A 19088-nucleotide genomic window follows, 5' to 3' on the forward strand; every position below is an offset into this window, starting at 1 on the left:
CTGAATTTTCCTGTATATGTTTCTCATACATTCTGATATATATACTATTTTCATTGTTTTTATCTCAGTATGGTTTGTATTTTTCCCTTCACCCAAGTTTTGTCTAATAGAAAGGGATATTTTTATTTCCTGATAGACTTTTCTATACTTTTTAAGTTATTTTTAGTATTATTTACTGTTATGAAAAAATATTTGTATTATTTCTACTTCATGAAATTCACTGATGCATTTTTATGACCTAATATATACTGATCTTTGTCAATGTATCATGGGCACTTTAGAATAAAGTGTATCCTATATAATCAAAAAATCAAGTTTGATATGTAACCATAAGATCTACCTTACTATGTTGTTGGTGTAGGTCTTTTATATCCTTTTGTATTTGTTACCTACTTGTTCTTTCTTGAACCGAAAATGATATGTTAAAGTCTTCCATTTTTACTGTACTTGTGTTTCTATCCATTTGTGTTGACTATCTTGTAGTTTCTGCTTAAGACAGTTACTGTGTCTAGATATTAGTAACTATTATAACTTCATTGAGAATTGTGGTTTTATCATTTTAAACTGTCCTTGGTTGTTATAACTGATGCGGCCTGGCAGGGGCTGTCAATTTTGTTTTTTTTCTGTAATAGGCCAGATAATGAATATTTTAAACTGGTAGGCCATACAATCTCCATTGAGACTATTTCAACTCTGCCTGGAGTATGAAAGCAGCCATAAAAAATGCATAAAACAAATGAACATGCCTGTGTTCTGATAAACCTTATTTTGGAGCATAAAATTTGAGTTTCACATAATTTTCATGTCATAAAACACTATTATTTTGCTTTTTTATTTGTTTTTTTATATAACTGTAAAAGCTACTCTTAGCTTATGGGCCATACAAAAAGAGGTGGCAGGCTAGAATTGGCCTTGGACCATCATTTGCCAACCCTTGCTTTATGTCATGGATTTTATCTTATCTAATATGAGTACTACAACTTTTGTTCTCTGGTTATTTCCATTTATCTGGTATAATTTTACTCAGACTTTTATTTAGCATTTTTCTGTTATTTTGTTTTAAGGGTGCTTATTATATATAGCATAAAGTTGCATTTAGATTTGTCAGGCAGCTTTAAAGCTTTTCATTTAATAGCTGATTTAAACCCATTCACATTTATATTACTGTTATATTTGGCCTCCATTCTATCATATTATTTTATGTTATAATTACGAGTAAACAGTGTATTTACTTCTCTTTGTTGCTTGGAGTCTTTTGTTTTTAATTTCTTAGTTTTTAGAAAAGTTTGTATTTTTCTTTTCATAACTTTTATGTTGGTACCTTTCAGAATTTTTTAGTTCCTTTTTAACTTCCTACTCTTTGGTTTGTCAGGTTTAAGTCACACCCTTTGATCCTTGCCTTTTCAACAATCATACATATGAGCTTATTTACTTTCTTCCTTCTTTCTACATTCCCTCCTACTTTGTAGATACCTACTTTGTCTGACCATATAACATTCATATTGTTTTCCACCCTTGTCCTTACCTTTGTTTTAATTTTAAATTTACAACTAAATATATTCACTGCTCACTATCAGTTTGCTGTTTCCCTCATCATCTTATCTTCTAATACAGGAGTCAGCAAACTATGACCCACAGGCCAAATCCAGCCTATATGGCCTATCTTTGTATGGCTCTCATGTATAGTTCTCAATCTAAGAATGGTTTGTAAATTTTTAAATGTTTGTAAAAAATTTTTTAATTTAAAAAAAAAGAAAAGGAGGATGAGCAGAAACAGAGGAAAAGAAAGAATAAAGTGTATGTGGCCCACCAAATTACAATATTCACTATCTGGCCCTTTCCAGAAAATTTTTCCAACTCCTGCTCTGGTAGATTCTTCAGGAAGTGCTGGTATGAATCAGTATTCTCTAGGTCCCTGCATTTTTTAAGCCGTTTTTTATGTCGCCCTCATTCTCAAGGAACTGCTTGGATGATGGAAATAACCTTGGCTCATACTTCCTTCATTTGCATTTTTTGAAAATGCTGCTCCATTTTCTCTTGCTTAATATATTGCTACAGAGAAGACTAACACTAACCTGATTTTCTTTTCTCTGTAACTTGGTCTTTTAGACTAAAAGTCCTTAGGATATTTTTCTGTAGCTTCAACAAAGACTACAATTATATGTATATTGGATCTTCTTTGCCTATCTTCTATCTTCTTTTACTTTTTCATTCTTTTTCTACTTTTTTTATTTTGAACTTGTTTAACTACCTTCCTTCATTCACCCTTGCTAAATTTTCAGCTGAATCTATTTTCCTTTGAGTACCTTGTCATTTAGTCTTCATTTCAAAAATATATTTTTTTTTCTTTTTCTTCAGTTTCTTTCCTGTAAACATTTGTTTCATATCTTTCTGTTTTCTGGAGATTTTGTTCTTATTTTTGTTCATTATTTGAGGATATATATATCCTCAAGTATATATACAAATCAAATACTGATTTAAAAATCAGTACTTCAATGATTTGAAGTATTGGGTTACAGTTTTCTTCTGCTTTGTGGTTATTTTGGTGGAGAGATTTTCATCAGCTAAAATGTTTTGTTCTCATTTTATCTTTTCTTCTTATAATAGCTTTTTTGAATGCCACCTGACATTTTCTGTTTATTTTGTAATATTTTTTTCTCTTTAGCTAAACAATGGTATGAACAGACAGAAAAGAAAGTCTTGATTGACAAACTAGATTTTTCATTCATGAGCACACACTTTTTTTAATGTATTTAATTTAAAAAAAATATTTATTTGAGAGAGAGCAGGAACAGGGGGAGAGGGAGAAGCAGACTCCCTGCTGAGCAGGGAGCCTGACTCAGGGCATGATCTTAGGACCCTGGGATCATGACCTGGGCTGACAGCAGGCACTTAATGAACTGAGCCACCCAGGTGCCCCATAAGCACACACTTCTGATGATATAGTGATTTTCAATTTCTTTAGTCAATAGCCCTTTAGGGGTGAGGAAGAAAAGGTGTTGTGGCTTCTGACTTTGTGATTCATTTTTGTTTCTTCAGGACACTGGATTTCCTACTCTTTTTCTTGGTTTTCCTTGGCCAAACAGTCTCCAAGAGGTGACTCTTTTATCCTCCCCCTTCTACCCTGGAAGTGGTATATTCACTGTCTTTGTCTTTTAATTTTGTGTAAGCCAATGCTCTTACTTACCAGATTAAAAGACTGCTTTCAGTCTTTTTCTGTTCAGTGTGAAACTATTTTTCTGAGGATAGTTTTATGTTTCATCTTCCCATCAGAATCTTTAACTCCATCCACTTTTCTTTATGACCTCCACTGTCTCCACCCAACCTTCTCCATGTAGGTGAGCTACAAAGCAAGATGTAGCACTTTTAGGCATTTGTTTACTTATATACAAGAGTTTAAGATTTGTATAATCTTCTTTATTTATGCAGAAAACATGGGTTTCAAGTAATTGGGGTTTTTGTGATCTATAACATTTTGGTATATAAATTCAGAGTCAGGTGACCATCATATACCCACCAGCACATTAAATCCTCTAAATTTTACCTCATTTCCCAAATATTTGTCCTATTCTATTCTCTTTGAATCTCCCTTCTCTGTATTTAAGATTCAGTTGGACCCATAAATACAGAAAACAAACTGGCAGTTGCCAGAAGGAAGGGTAGTAGAGGAATGGGCAAAATGAGTGAAGGGGAGTGGGTGATACAGGCTTTCAGTTATGGAATGAATAAGTCACAGGGATGAAAGGTACAGGGAATATAACCAATGATATTGTAAAGAGTTGGATAGTAACACTTGTGGTGAGTGTTAGCATAATGTATAGCCTTGTCCAATCACTATGTTGTATACCTGAAACTAATGTAACATTGTGTGCCAACTATATTTCAATTAAAAGAAAAAATAAATATTAAATAAATAGACTCAACTGGATAAACTACTATTGTTTTAATTTTCCTCCAAGATCTTGCCTCTTGTACAGTTGTTCTCAGCTCCATGAACTGCAATTTACATTGCTAGCCTAGGCTTCTAGAATGTGACACCCCATTCCATGCTCAGTGCTGAATGTTCTTGAATCCTGAGCTTTGGCTCAAAACTCTTGGTTCTTCCTCTGGCCTCTAAATTTATCACTGATCCTTTAAAAATATTTTAGTTTCATTATGGCCATGCATCCTAACTTATTCTCCATACTTAGTTCATGTTCCAGATCACTCCATCTTCTGAGTTCTTTCCAAGCAAGGTCCTCTTGAGTTACAACAATATTTGTATAATCTCATATTCAAAGGAAGTAATGCATCTGATAATACTGGTTATGTATCTGACAGAGGCATCTGGAATATATGTCTTAATCATTATTCAGAAACTCATATCCCTAGGTATAGAAGAGAGCCTCATTTGTCTTCCTCATCAAGTTAGTGCCTAGGGAACCAGGATAAACAACCGTCAGAATCTGGAACTGCAATCTCTTTGCTTACACCTTGCTGAGATTTATTCAGGCCCTTTAGGATTAAGGCCAAGCATATTAGTAACTCGGTTGGCTCTTCTGGGCTTGGGCGATCAAACAGTTGGAAGTAAGGGACCTCAAAGCAAATTAGGAAAAAACATGTCTAAGCAGAGTGCTAAGAGTTACACAAAGAAGTAAAGAGGTGCAAGAAAAAGAACAGGACATGAAGCCAAAATTTTAGGAATCAGATAAGCACAGAATTGAGCAGGATCCTGAAAAGGAGCAAAGGTCCAGGATTTTTGCTGTATATTGGACACATGATATGTACATGGATCAGCCCAACCTGAAGGCATAGTGTGAGAATAGGTTCAGTTCTGCAGACACTGGCTATAGGAGATTTCTATGAACATCACACATTATGATTCTCAAAGAACTTAACTACAGGAAAAAAGAATCAAAAACATATACAACACAGGAAAAATTATCAGGTCCAGTTTTCTAGTATTAGTAGTCATCTTTAGTTTCTGAATAGATGTTATTATATACAAACACTTCAGTCAAGTACTTGTTTTATAAAAAGGAAGCTAAAGGAAGATTATCTCTCCTTCCAGCATCAATATTAGTGGAAGCTTATCCTCTGATCATTGTTATAAACAATTAGCTATTTTTGTGTTTTGTCATTTACCTAGTATTTCTACCACTGAAAATGACAGAGGGTATACTCCTGAAAGCTACTTGATCATTTTAACTTCCAATTCCCAAAATCAGCTAAGAAATGAAAAACCATTAAGCATTAGGGAAAATAACTTAAAAATATATATATTCTTATACATACTCAGCAAAATTTGATGGAAGTTTCTTATACTATCTGTTGTTCATCATGTCTTTAATAGAGCACTGGCATGCTCTATTTTCTATATTAATTTCTGTAAAGTAATTGGATTTTTATGTAAGTGAAAAATTGATTAACATATATGATACATTATCTAATTAGTATAATTTAGAGAAAATGGAGTATTGATGATCCTTGGTACAAATCTTGAGGAAAAAATATTTTTTCCTGAAAAATACATTTAAGTATGGATAGGAAGATAACAAAACAAAGACTCATTATGTACTTCTAGTAATTTTGCAGTTTCATTCTTTTTATCATTGAAGTAATTCTGACTTCCTGTGGTCATTTTTCTGTTTTCCAACTAAATAAATATTGATTAAAAAATATTCAACCTTTTGGGGCGCCTGGGTGGCTCAATCATTAAGTGTCTGCCTTTGGCTCAGGTCATGATCTCAGGGTCCTGGGATCCAGCCCCACATTGGGCTCCCTGCTCGGCAGGAAGCCTGCTTCTCCCCTCCCACTCCCCCTGCTTGTGTTCCCTCTCTCACTGTCTCTCTCTCTGTCAAAAAAAAAAAAATCTTTAAAAAAAAATATTCAGGGCGCCTGGGTGGCTGAGTTGGTTAAGCGACTGCCTTCGGCTCAGGTCATGATCCTGGAGTCCCTGGATCGAGTCCCGCATCGGGCTCCCTGCTCGGCAGGGAGCCTGCTTCTGCCTCTGACCCTCCCCCCTCTCATGTGCTCTCTCTCTCTCATTCTCTCTGTCTCAAATAAATAAAATCTTTAAAATAAATAAATAAATAAAAAAAATAAAAAAAATATTCAACCTTCTACTTTTGTGGCTGCTTTTGAAATTCCAAATGAAAACTTCTACAAAATTTAATCAATATTTTTACCCCCAAAAAATAAAAATTTGGGTAATATCCTCTTTCTTATGATTTCAAATTAATCAGCTTAAGAGCATTCACTTTCGGGCGCCTGGGTGGCTCAGTCATTTAAGCATCTGCTTTCAGCTCAGGTCATGGTCTTGGAGTCCTGGAATCGAGCTACACATGGGGCTTCCTGCTCAGTGGGGAGCCTGCTTCTCCCTCTCCCTCTGCTACTCCCCCTGCTTGTGCTCTCTCTTTCTGTGTGTGTGTGTGTGTGTGTGTCAAATAAATAAAAATCTTAAAAAAAAAAAAGTGTTCATTTAGTTCAGAGTCAGGAAATTCCAATGACCACTATATCGCTTCCAGAATCAGGCAGTTGAATGCTCTTCATCTGCAGTGGGAAAAGGCAAGAAATGCTGGCTATCCTATTGGCCTCCTGGCATAATCCTGAAGTGGAATAGTCTTAACTGCTCCAAGATAGCTCAGGGTGTATGTCACAATTTTGTATTTCATGAACGAAGAATTCCCAATTTGCAGGTTGTACCCAACTCTAGGTCTATTTTATCCAGTTCTCAAGGTAATAATACTGTTCTGCGTTCTGCCAATGTATCCCTGGCCACAGTCCTATATATCTGGGCAGAATGAGCTTCTCAGACTAGGATAGCAAATAGGTTTCATTTTGCATTTGAACTCTGATTATTTGGTGGTGGCTATCTAGAGTAACTACTTAATAACATTCTAAGGCCACATACAAACTCAGAGGAATGGAGTGCCAAGATATATTTTTTTTAAGATTTTTTTAAATCTTATTTGAGAGAGAGAGAGAGAGAGCATGCATGTGAGTGGGGGAGGGGCAGAGGAAGAGGGAGAGAGAAAATCCTCAAGCAGACTCCCCACTGAGCACAGGGCCCAACATGAGGTTCAATATCAGGACCCCAGGATCATGACCTGAGCTGAAATCAAGAGTTGGCCACTTAACCAACTGAGCCACCCAGGCACCCCAGGAGTGCCAAGATAGATTAACAATTCCTGCCATACATTCAGAAAGGAGGAAATAGCAATTTAATGTCCCATATTTACTAATCCTGATCCAAAAATTTTATGTAAAAAAAAATAATTGGAATACCTAGCTCAGAAGTTCAAATAAAATTTAAATTTTGAGAAGAATAATTTACCACTGCTAATCTGCGTCCTCTCTCCCTAACCAAAGAACTTTTCAATCTCCATTGATGTTTCCTTTTATGTATTTCTCTCCCTGCTTGTATTTCCTTATATCCTCCTTTTATTTACCAAAAATTGGAATTATGAATTTAATAATTTTTCTTTGTTCTAAAAATTTTATATAATGGACATTTATATAGTGTCCTTTCCCAACCATAACAAAAGTTTCCAATCAAAATTAAAGTTGCATTTTTACTTGTATGTGACAAATTAGTCACATTTGAGTGAGTAGATTAACTCACCCTTAGGAGATAAAAAATACAAAGCATGCTCTTTCCTTTTGGAGAATCATACACTAGGAAAGTTACCTCATCCATATGAACATATGTGTGTAGGCCAGATAGTGATGGGGTCTATCTGCCCAGTAACTTCCTCAATCCCAGCTTACCTCCAATTCTGATAGCTTGTTGATTCTTCTTTGGATGCCAAAGTCCACCATCTTCAGTCCATATGGTTCAAGTGGAAATGTAAGAATGGTCCCATCTCCAAAACACAGGAGTATACACATGTCACAGTTCTGGCCAATCCCAGTGGTCACAAAGATTGACTTAAGGATGGGTATGTGACCAACTTGATCCAACTGAGATCAAACTGGAGCTTTTGTGAAAATTACTGAGTTGCAGAAAAAACTCACCTTTTGCATAAGTCACTGAACTGGCACTGTAAAGGGGTGAGACACTATAAAATCAGCACCTGTATAGAAACAAAAAGTAGACTAGAGGTTACCAAGGGCTGGGGGAGGGGGCTGGTAAGGAGGTGTTATTATGTAAAGGTACACAGTTTTGTTTGTGAAGGTGAAAAAGTTCTGGAAATAGATAATGGTGATGGCTGCACAATATGGTGAATATACTTAATGCCATGGAATTGTGCACTTAAAAACAGTTAAAATAGGAGGAGTTAAGATGGCGGAGTAGTAGGGGGACCCTGAACTTGCCTGTTCTTTTGAATAGAGCTATATCAACATTCAACTATTTTGAACAACTAGGAAGAGATCTGAGGATTAAGGAAACAATCTGCACATTTGGTGGGAGAGAACATGGCAGAGGCAAGATTCAGAGCCATTAACTGGGGGAGAGGAAAGCCAAGCAACTGTGAAGGGGAGGGAACATTTTTCACGCAGCAAAGTCAGGAAGAGGGAGAAAGAGCCCAGCAAGTGCGGACCACATAATAAACCGCGGTGAGGAGATCTCCTGGATTGCATGGCGGAGAGATTGCTCCGCTTCCCAGAAAGCATTTGGAAGAGTGTATTCTGCCTCTCCAAGGACAAAAGGCTAACCAGAGAGCCATTGAGCAGTGTTCAGCAGCAGGATCAGAGGTGCACACAGAGGGCAGAAAACCTCTTAACTTTTCACCGTAAGCCAATAGGCTTAAACCTCTGTATGCGTGCTGAGTGACTGCTTTTCTGCTGCAGAACTAAGTAGAAAGCAGATACTGAAGCAGATTGCAGATAACCCGGTCACCCATTTTCCTTGTCTACTGCAATAGATTCAAGCCTCTGCAATTGCTCTTCTAGGACAGAAAGGAATAGAAGACTGAGTCGAGTGCAGATGGCCAATAACCTGGTTCCAGCTTTTCGCTGAGCATTTCAATAAACTCCAGCCTCTATGCACGCGCTGTGTGGTGGTTTTTCCGGGTTGGGACAGTGCTGGGCATGCCTGGAATCTCCCACCAAGGATGGGAGTGGGCCTGCACATTACCAGTCCCTTTAAAACTTGGAGTTTTGAGGGGCACCTGGGTAGCTCAGTTGGTTAAGCAACTGCTTTCGGCTCAGGTCATGATCCTGGAGTCCCAGGATGGAGTCCGCATGGGGCTCCCTGCTCAGCAGGGAGCCTGCTTCTCCCTCTGATCCTCCCCCCTCTCATGTACTCTTTCTCACTCTCTCAAATAAATAAATAAATAAATAAATAAATAAATCTTAAAAAAAAAAAAAAAAACAAAAAACCATGGAGTTTTAAATCCCAGACACAGGTCAGAGATAAAATACAGGAGATCTGTGGCTCTAGGTGCTCCAGCAGCCCAGGCACAGGTTAAGGGTAGGGAAGGGACAAAAGCCTGGAACACAGAAGATTGCTTTTCTAAGACGGCCCCCTGAATAGCTGTGGTGAGGAGTTCCACTCCTCAGGGACAAGAGGGCAGGGTGATGCCATATTCTTCCTCTTCCCCAACTCTTCCCTCCTTCCGCCCACAAGCACAGTCTGATTTCAGAGTGAAACACAGTGCCTCCAGTGGAGGCTGGAGTCCCCCTACACTAAACTCCACCCCCCACTCCCTCACAACCACCCCCAGCCTGGCAGGGACATCTTTACAAGGGCAAGTCAGCTTGTGAGCCAGCCCAGCAGTCCTCCACTCAGAAAACCAACACAGACTCCCACATTTACCAATTCTACTGATTAGAGAAAGCTCCAAAACATCAGCTTCCAGTGGAAATAGGACCAGGGTTTATTCCTTTTTTTCTCTTTTTTAAATTATTTTAAAATTTTTAAAATTTTTTATTTTTCTATTTCTTATTTTTTATTATTTATACTTTATTTTACATATATATTTTCTTCTTTTATTTTCTTTTCTCTTTATTTTTTTCCTTTTTCTTTCAGGCTTATAATCTTTTGTTCATTTGTTGGTTGTTTTGTGTCCTTTTATTTTTTGGATCAGGCATGTTTTTCTCTCTCTCTCTTTTCTTCTTTCCCCACTCTTTTTTCTTTCCTTCCTTCTTATTTTTTAGAATCAGGCATATACTTAACTGTCCATTTGTTTGCATTTTTGTTCCATTTCCTTTTCTCTTGTCTTGGATCAGGCTTTGTTTTTGGTTTTTGTTTTTGTTTTTGTTTTTTCTTCTTTTCTTTTCCTTTTTCTTTTACTGGCTTATCTTGACAAACAAATCAAAGCACACATACTTAAAGGTCCAAACACTCCCCACTACAAGCAAGGAAGAACTCTGTAGAGGAAGGAACAGTGGGAAACTGTGGGGAACAGTGGGAAGCCAAAACACAACAGAGTGTACACACCTTACACCAGAAACATTTCCTGAAGTTGTTATTCTTGCTGCTGCTGTTTTTTTTTTTTTTTTAATTTTTTCTTTCCTCCTTCCTTTTCTGGACAAATGATTAGATGGAGAAACTCTCCCATAAAGAAAGAACAGAAGGTAATACCACCAGGGATGTAATCAATATGGATATAAATAAAACGTTTGAACTAGAATTTAAAACAATGATTATAAAGATACTAGCTGGGCTTGATAAGAGCATAGAGGACACTAGAGAATCCCTTAGTGTAGAAATAAAGGAACTAAAATCTAATCAGGTTGAAATTAAAAATGCTATTACTGAGATGCAGTCAAAACTGGGGGCTTTAACAGCAAGGATAAATGAGGCAGAAGAGAGAGTCAATGATATAGAAGACAAAATGATGGAGAATAAGGAAGCTGAAAAGAAGAGATAAAGACAACTACTGGATCACAAAGGAAGACTTCGAGAAATCAGTGATTCCATAAAGCAAAATAGTATCTGAATAATAGGGGTCCCAAAAGATGAACAGTGGGGGAGAGGGACAGCAGGTTAATTTGAACAAATTATAGCTGAGAACATCCCTAATCTGGGGAGGAAAACAGGCATTCAAGGCCAGGAGGCACAGAGAACCCCCCTCAAAATCAATAAAAATAGGTCAACACCCCAACATATAATAGTGAAACTGCAAATTTCAAAGATAAAGAGAAAATCCTAAAAGCAGCTCAGGACAAGAGGTCCTTAACCTACCAGAGTAGAAACATAAGTCTGGCAGCAAATGTGTCCACAGAGACCTGGCAGGCCAGAAAGGGTTGCCATGATATATTCAACATGCTAAATGGGAAAAATACACAGCCAAGAATACTTTATCCAGCAAGGCTGTCATTCAGAATAGGAGAGAAAAAGAGTTTCCAGACAAACAAAAACTAGAGTAATTCATGAACACTAAGCCAGCCCTGCAAGAAATATTAAAAGGGATGCTTTGAGTGGAAAGAGAGACCAAAATGAACAAAGACCAGAAAGGAACAGAGACAATCTACAGCAACAGAGACTTTGCAGGTAATACAACGTCACTAAATTCATATCTTTCAATAATTACTCTAAATGTAAATGGACTAAATGCTCCAATCAAAAGATATAGGGTATCAGAATGGATTTTAAAAAAAAAGACCCATTTATAGGCTGCTTACAAGAAATTCATTTTAGAGCCAAAGACACCTGCAGATTGAAAGTGAGAGAGTGGATAACCATTTATCATGCCAATGGACATCAAAAGAAAGCTGGAGTAGCCATCCTTACATCAGACAAACAAGATTTTAAACCAAAGACTGTAACAAGAAATGAAGGACACTATATCATAATAAAAGGGCCTATCCAAGAAAAAGATCTAACAATTGTAAATATTTATGCTCCTAACTTGGGAGCAGCCAAATATAAAAACCAATTAATAACAAAATTAAAGAACACATTAATAATAATACAATAATATTAGGGGATTTTAACAGCCTACTCACAGCAATGGACAGATCATGTAAGCAAAAGATGAAGAAGGAAACAAGGGCTTTGAATGATACACTGGACCAGATGGACTTAACAGGTATATTCAGAGCATTTCATCCTAAAGCAACAGAATACACATTCTATTCAAGTGCACATGGAATATTCTCCAGAATAGATCACATACTGGGCCACAAATCAGGTCTCACCCAGTACAAAAAACTGAGATTATTCCAAGCATATTTTCAGACCACAATGCTATGAAACTTGAAGTCAATCAAAAGAAAAAATTTGGAAGGAACACAAATATATAGTGCTTAAAGAGCATCCTACTAAAGAATGAATGGGTCACCAGGAAATTAAAGAAGAATTTTAAAAATTCATGGAAGCAAATGAAAATGAAAACCTGACAGTCCAAAATCTTTGGGGCACAGAAAAGGCATAAGAGAGAATTATATAGCAATACAGAGTGAATTATATAGCAATACAGCCCTTTCTCAAGAAACAAGAAAAGTCTCAAATGTACAACCTAAATTTACACCTAAAGGAACTGGAAAAAGAACAGCAAATAAAGCCTAAATCCAACAGAAGAGAAATAATAAATATTAGAGCAGAAATCAATGATATAGAAAACAAAACAAAGCAAAAAAACAGTAGAACAGCTCAATGAAACTAGTAGGTGGTCCTTTGAAAGAATTAATAAGGTCAATAAACCCCTAGCCAGACTTATCAAAAAGAAAAGAGAAAGGACCAAAATAAATAAAATCATGAATGAAAGAGGAGAGATCACAACCAACACAGAAGAAATACAAACAATTACAAGGGAATATTATAAGCCATTATATGCCAACAAACTGGATAATCTTGAAGAAATGCATGCATTCTTAGAAACATATAAGCTACCAAGACTGAAATAGGAAGAAAGAGAAAATCTGAACAGAGCCATAACCAGCATAGAAATAGAATCTGTAATCAAAAATCTCTGAACAAGCAAAGTCCAGGGCCAGATGGCTTCCAGGGGAGTTCTACCAAACAGTTAAAGAAGAATTAATTTGTATTCTTCTGAAATTGTTCCAAAGAACAAAAATGAAAGGGAAACGTCCAAACTCATTCTATGATCCCAGCATTACCTTGATTCCAAGGTCAAACACCCCACCAAAAAAAGGAGAATGACAGACCAATATCTCTAATGAAAATGGGTGCAAAAATTCTCACCAAGATACTAGCTAATAGGATCCAACTATCAAAAGGATTATTTACTACAACAAAGTGGGATTTATTCCTGGGATGCAAGGGTGGTTCTACATCCACAAATCAATCAATGTGATACACCACATTAATAAGAGTAGACAAGAATAATACGATCCTCTCAATAGATGCAGAAAAAAGCATTTGACAAAATACAGCATCCTTTCTCGATAAAAAGTCATCACAGTATAGGGATTGAGGGAACATACTTCAATATCATATAAGCCATATAAAAAAAACCCAGAGCAAATATCATCCTCAATGGGGAGAAACTGAGAGCTTTTCCCCTAAGGTCAGGAACACAACAGGGATGTCACTCTCACCACTGTTGTTCAGCATAGTTCCAAGTCCTAGCCTCAGCAATCAGACAACAAAAAGAAATAAAAGGCATCCAAATTGATATGGAAGAAGTCAACAGACAACATGATACTCCACATAGAAAACCAAAGAGACTCCACCAAAAAATTGCTAGAACTGGTACAGGAATTCAGTAAAGTTGCAGGATGCAAAATCAATGCAGACAAATCATTTGCATTTCCATACACTAACAATGAGGCAGAAGAAAGAGAAATCAAGGAATCAATCCCATTTACAATTGCTCTAAAAACCATAAGATACATAGGAATAAACCAAACCAAAGAGGTAACAAATATGTACTTTGAAAACTACAGAACACTTATGAAAGAAATTGAGGAAGACACAAATGGAAAAATATTCCATGCTCATGGATTGGAAGAACAAATATTGTGAAAATGTCTATGCTACCCAAAGCAATCTACACATTCGATGCAATCCCTAGCAAAATACTATCAACATTTTTCACAGAGCTGGAACAAACAATTATAAAATTCTATGGAACCAGAAAAGACCCCACATAGCCAAAGGAATGTTGAAAAAGAAAACCAAAGTCGGTGGCATCACAATTCTGGATTTCAAGCTGTATTGCAAAGCTATAATCACCAAGACAATGTGGTACTGGCAGAAAAACAGACATAGAGATCAATGGAACAGAACAGAGAACCCAGAAATGGACTCTCAACTCTATGGTCAACTAATCTTTGACAAAGCAGGAAAGAATATCCAGTGGAAAAAGGACAGTCTCTTCAACAAATGGTGTTGGGAAAATTGGACAGCCACACACTGAAGGATGAAACTGGACCACTTTCTTACACCATACACAAAAATAAACTCAAATGGATGAAAAACCTAAATATGAGATAGGAATTCATCAAACTCCTAGAGGAGAACACAGCAACTGCTTTAACCTCAGCCACAGCAACCTCTTACTAGACATGTCTCTAAAGGCAAGAAAAACAAAAGGAAAATAAACTATTGGGACTTCATCAAGATGAAAGGCTTTTGCACAGCAAAGGAAACAGTTAACAAAACCAAAAGACAACCAACAGAATGGGAGAAGATAATTGCAAATGTCTTACCAGATAAAGGGCTAGTAACCAAAATCTATATAAAACTTATCAAACTTGGGGGAGGAGCAAGATGGCGGAGGAGCAGGAGACCGAAATTTCATCTGGTCCCAGGAATTCAGCAGCTAGATAGGGATCAAGCCATTCTGAACACCTACGAACTCAACAGGAGATCAAAGAAAACAATAACAGCAACCCTCTGGACAGAAAAGTGACCACTTTCTGGAAGGTAGGACATGCGGAGAAGTGAATCCGAGGCAATATTAGGGAAGATAGATGGCAGGGGAGGGGACCTCCCCTAGCCATTTCTGGCAAGTGATAGAGCAGCAGAGCACAAAATCGGAAGTTTTAGAAGTTGGCTTCGCTGAGGGACGTCACTCCAGTGGCTAAGCGGGGGGTGGAACCCTCGCTGGGACAGTGTGGTCTCAGGACCCTCAGGGGTCACAGAAAGACCGGGGGTGCCTGAGTGCAGCAGAGCTCCCTGGTATTGGAGCCGGGAAGCCAGCTGCAGAGACAGAGCCGAGGAGCGAGCTCTCAGCTCGGGGTTGCCATAAACTGTGATCCCCCGCACAGTCGGGCCACTGCTCCTCCAGCAGGGACCCAAAAAGCGGCAGATCTGGGGAAACTCACCTGCCTCCCCTGGGAGAAGTGGCGTGGGAGCGCACTGCAGGGATCTGCTGGGTTTGGAGGCTCCACATGGGGTCAGGTGCCAGAGATAGAAATGCTCAGTCACTTGCCGGGTGAGCACGGAGTGCAGCCGGAGACCGGGGAGACGGGAGTGATTGACTGCTTTTCTCTGGGGGCTCACTGAGGAGTGGGGCCCCAAGTTCTCGGCTCCTCCAGGGCAGAGACTGGGAGGCCGCCATTTTCACTCTCGTCCTCCAAAGCTGTACAGAAAGCTTGCAGGGAACAAAAGCTCCCGAGAGCAAACCCAAGCAGATTACTTAGCCCAGACCGGCAATGGCAGGGCAATTCTGCCTCCAGCAAAGACATTTGGGAACCACGGCAACAGGCCCCTCCCCCAGAAGATCGCCAAGACCAAGTTTACCGATCAATGAGAAAGGCAGAACTTCAGTGCTAGGGGAATACAGCACATAGAATTCATGGCTTTTTTACCCATGATACTTTAGTCTTTCAAAGTTAATTTTTTTAATTTTCTTTTTTTCCTTTTGCTATCTTTTTAATTCTTCTTTTTCCCTTTTTCAACCAACATCTTATCAATCCGTTTTTCAAAAAGCTTTTTTATTTCATTTTTAGAGTCATATTCTAGACCTTCATAGTACTTAACCTTATTTTTGGTATATATATAAGTTGTTCTCTCATTAAAATTTTGGGATACAGTTTCTTATAAGAGAACAAAATATACCCTAAATCTCTAGTGTATGGCTTTGTTCTAGTCTCCAGCCTGATCACATTCTCTCCCTTTTTTTTAAAATTTCTTTTCTTTCTTTTTTCAACCAACTTCTTATCTTATCAATTCGTTTTATAAAGTATTTTATGATTTTCATCTTTACAGTCATATTCCATCCTTTCATTGTATTTTCCATTATTTTTGTACATATATAAGTTTTTCTTTTTTAAAAATTTTGGGAGGCAGTTTCTTCTAACAGACCAAAATACACCCAAAATCTAGTGTGTGGCACTGATCTATGCACCAGCCTGATCATATTTGATCATATTCTTTTTTTTTCTTTTTCTTTTTTCTTTCTTTCCCTTTCTTTTCCCCCAGTTTCAGGTCTCTTCTGATTTGTTTAGTGTATATTTTTCTGGGGTCATTGTTACCCTCTTAGCAGGTTTGTTCTCTCATTCATCTATTCTCCTCTGGACAAAATGACAAGACAGAAAAACTCACCTCAACAAAAAAACAAGAGGCAGTACCGACTTCCCGGGACCTAATCAATAAAGCTATTAGTAAGATTTCAGAACTAGAGTTCAGAATGACGATTATAAAGATACTAGCTGGGCTTGAAAAAAGCATGGAAGATACTAGAGAAACCCTTTCTGGAGAAATAAAAGAACTAAAATCTAACCAAGTCAAAATCAAAAAGGCTATTAATGAGGTGCAATCAAAAATGGAGGCTCTAACTGCTAGGATAAATGAGGCAGAAGAGAGAATTAGCGATAAAGAATACCAAATGATGGAGAATAAAGAAGCTGAGAAAAAGAGAAATAAACAACTACTGGATCACAAGGGCAGAATTTGAGAGATAAGTGATACCATAAGATGAAACAATATTAGAATAATTGGGACCCCAGAAGAAGAAGAAAGAGAGAGAGGGGCAGAAGGTATATTGGAGCAAATTATAGCAGAGAACTTCCCTAATTTCGGGAAGGGAACAGGCATCAGAATACAGGAGGCACAGAGAATCCCCCTCAAAATCAATAAAAATAGGTCCACACCCTAATGTCTAATAGTAAAACTCACAAGTATCAGAGACAAAGAGAAAATCCTGAAAGCAGCTTGGCACAAGAGGTCTGTAACCTACAATGGTAGAAACATTAGATTGGCAAAAGACCTATCCACAGAGACCTGGCAGGCCAGAAAGGACTGGCATGATATATTCAGAGCACCAAATGAGAAAAATAAGCAACCAAGAATACTATATCTAGCTAGGCTGTCATTGAAATAGAAGGAGAGATAAAAAGCTTCCAGGACAAACAAAAACTAAGAGAATTTGCAAACACGAAACCAGCCTTTCAAGAAATATTGAAAGGGGTCCTCTAAGCAAAGAGAGAGCCTAAAAGTAACATAGACCAGAAAGGAACAGAGACAATATACAGTAAGAGTCACCTTACAGGCAATACAATGGCACTAAATTCATATCTTTCAATAGTTACCCTGAATGTAAATGGGCTAAATGCCCCATTCAAAAGACACAGGGAATCAGATTGGATAAAAAAATAAGACCCATTGATATGCTGTCTGCCAGACATATCAAAAAGAAAAGAGAAATGACCCAAATAAATAAAATCATGAATAAAAGAGGAGAGATCACAACCAACACCAAAGAAATATGAACAATTATAAGAACATATTATGAGCAACTATATGCCAGCAAATTAGATAATCTGGAAGAAATGGATGCATTCTTAGAGATGTATAAACTACCAAAATTGAACCAGGAAGAAATAGAAAATCTGAGCAGACCCATAACCACTAAGGAAATTGAAGCAGTCATCAAAAATCTTCCAACAAACAAGAGCCCAGGACCAGGTGGCTTCCCAGGGAAATTCTACCAAACATTTCAAGAAGAATTAGTACCTATTCTTCTGAAACTGTTCCAAAAAATAGAAATGGAAGGAAAACTTCCAAACTCATTTTATGAGCCCACCATTACCTTGATCCCAAAATCAGACAAAGACCCCATCAAAAAGGAGAATTACAGACCAATATCCCTGATGAACATGGATGCAAAAATTCTCACCAAAATACTAGCCAAGAGGATCCAACAGTACATTTAAAGAATTATTCACCATGACCAAGTGGGATTTATTCCTGGGCTTCAAGGTTGGTTCAACATCCACAAATCAATCAATGTGATACAATACATTAATAAAAGAAAGAACAAGAATCATATGATCCTCTCAATAGATGCAGAAAAAACATTTGACAAAGTACAGAGTCCTTTCTTGATCAAAACTCTTCAGAGTATAGGGATAGAGGGAACATACCTCAATATCATAAAAGCCATGTATAAAAAACCCACAGCAAATATCATTCTTAATGGGGAAAAACTGGGAGCTTTCCCCCTAAGGTCAGGAACACGGCAGGGATGTCCACTATCACCACTGCCTTTCAACATGGTAGTAGAAGTCCTAGCCACAGCAATCAGACAACAAAAAGAAATAAAAGGCATCCGAATCGGCAAAGAAGAAGTCAAACTCTCACTCTTTGCAGATGATATGATACTTTATTTTTGGAAAACCCAAAAATCGCCACCCCAAAACTGCTAGAACTCCTCCAAGAATTCAGTAAAGTGGCAGGATATAAAATCAATGCACAGAAATCAGTTGCATTTCTATACACCAACAACAAGACAGAAGAAAGAGAAATTAAGGAGTCAATCCCATTAACAATTGCACCCAAAACCATAAGATACCTAGGAATAAATCTAACCAAAGAGGCAAAGGATCTGTCCTCAGAAAACTATAAAATACTCATGAAAGAAATTGAGGAAGACACAAAGAAATGGAAAAATAGTCCATGCTCATGGATTGGAAGAACAAATATTGTGAAGATGTCAATGCTACCTAGAGCAATCTACACATTCAATGCAATCCCTATCAAAATACCATCCACATTTTTCACAGAAATGGAACAAATAATCCTAAAATTTGTATGGAACCAGAAAAGACCCCGCAGAGCCAGAGGAATGTTGAAAAAGAAAAGCAACGCTGGCAGCATCACAATTCCGGACTTCCAGCTCTATTACAAAGCTGTAATCATCAAGACAGCATGGTACTGGCACAAAAACAGACACATAGATCAATGGAACAGAATAGAGAGCCCAGAAATGGACCCTCAACTCTATGGTCAACTCATCTTCGATGAAGCAGGA

General features: G+C 37.6%; 1 long non-coding RNA gene across 1 annotated transcript in view; it reads right to left on the reverse strand.

Moving 5' to 3' along the window:
• LOC123848208 (uncharacterized) overlaps positions 1-19088 on the reverse strand; it is a 239536-nt gene that overhangs the window by 82918 nt on the left and 137530 nt on the right. Inside the window, exons 2-3 of the long non-coding RNA XR_006791704.3 lie at positions 7996-8054; positions 7750-7844 (exon numbers count right to left, since the gene is read on the reverse strand). This is a non-coding gene — a long non-coding RNA (uncharacterized LOC123848208). The remainder of the gene's footprint in view (positions 1-7749; positions 7845-7995; positions 8055-19088) is intronic.

The sequence above is a fragment of the Mirounga angustirostris genome, unplaced genomic scaffold (assembly GCF_029215605.1).
Source record: "Mirounga angustirostris isolate CCGP_5_RB_7025 unplaced genomic scaffold, mMirAng1.0.hap1 SCAF_2, whole genome shotgun sequence".
Taxonomy (NCBI): Eukaryota; Metazoa; Chordata; class Mammalia; order Carnivora; family Phocidae; genus Mirounga; species Mirounga angustirostris.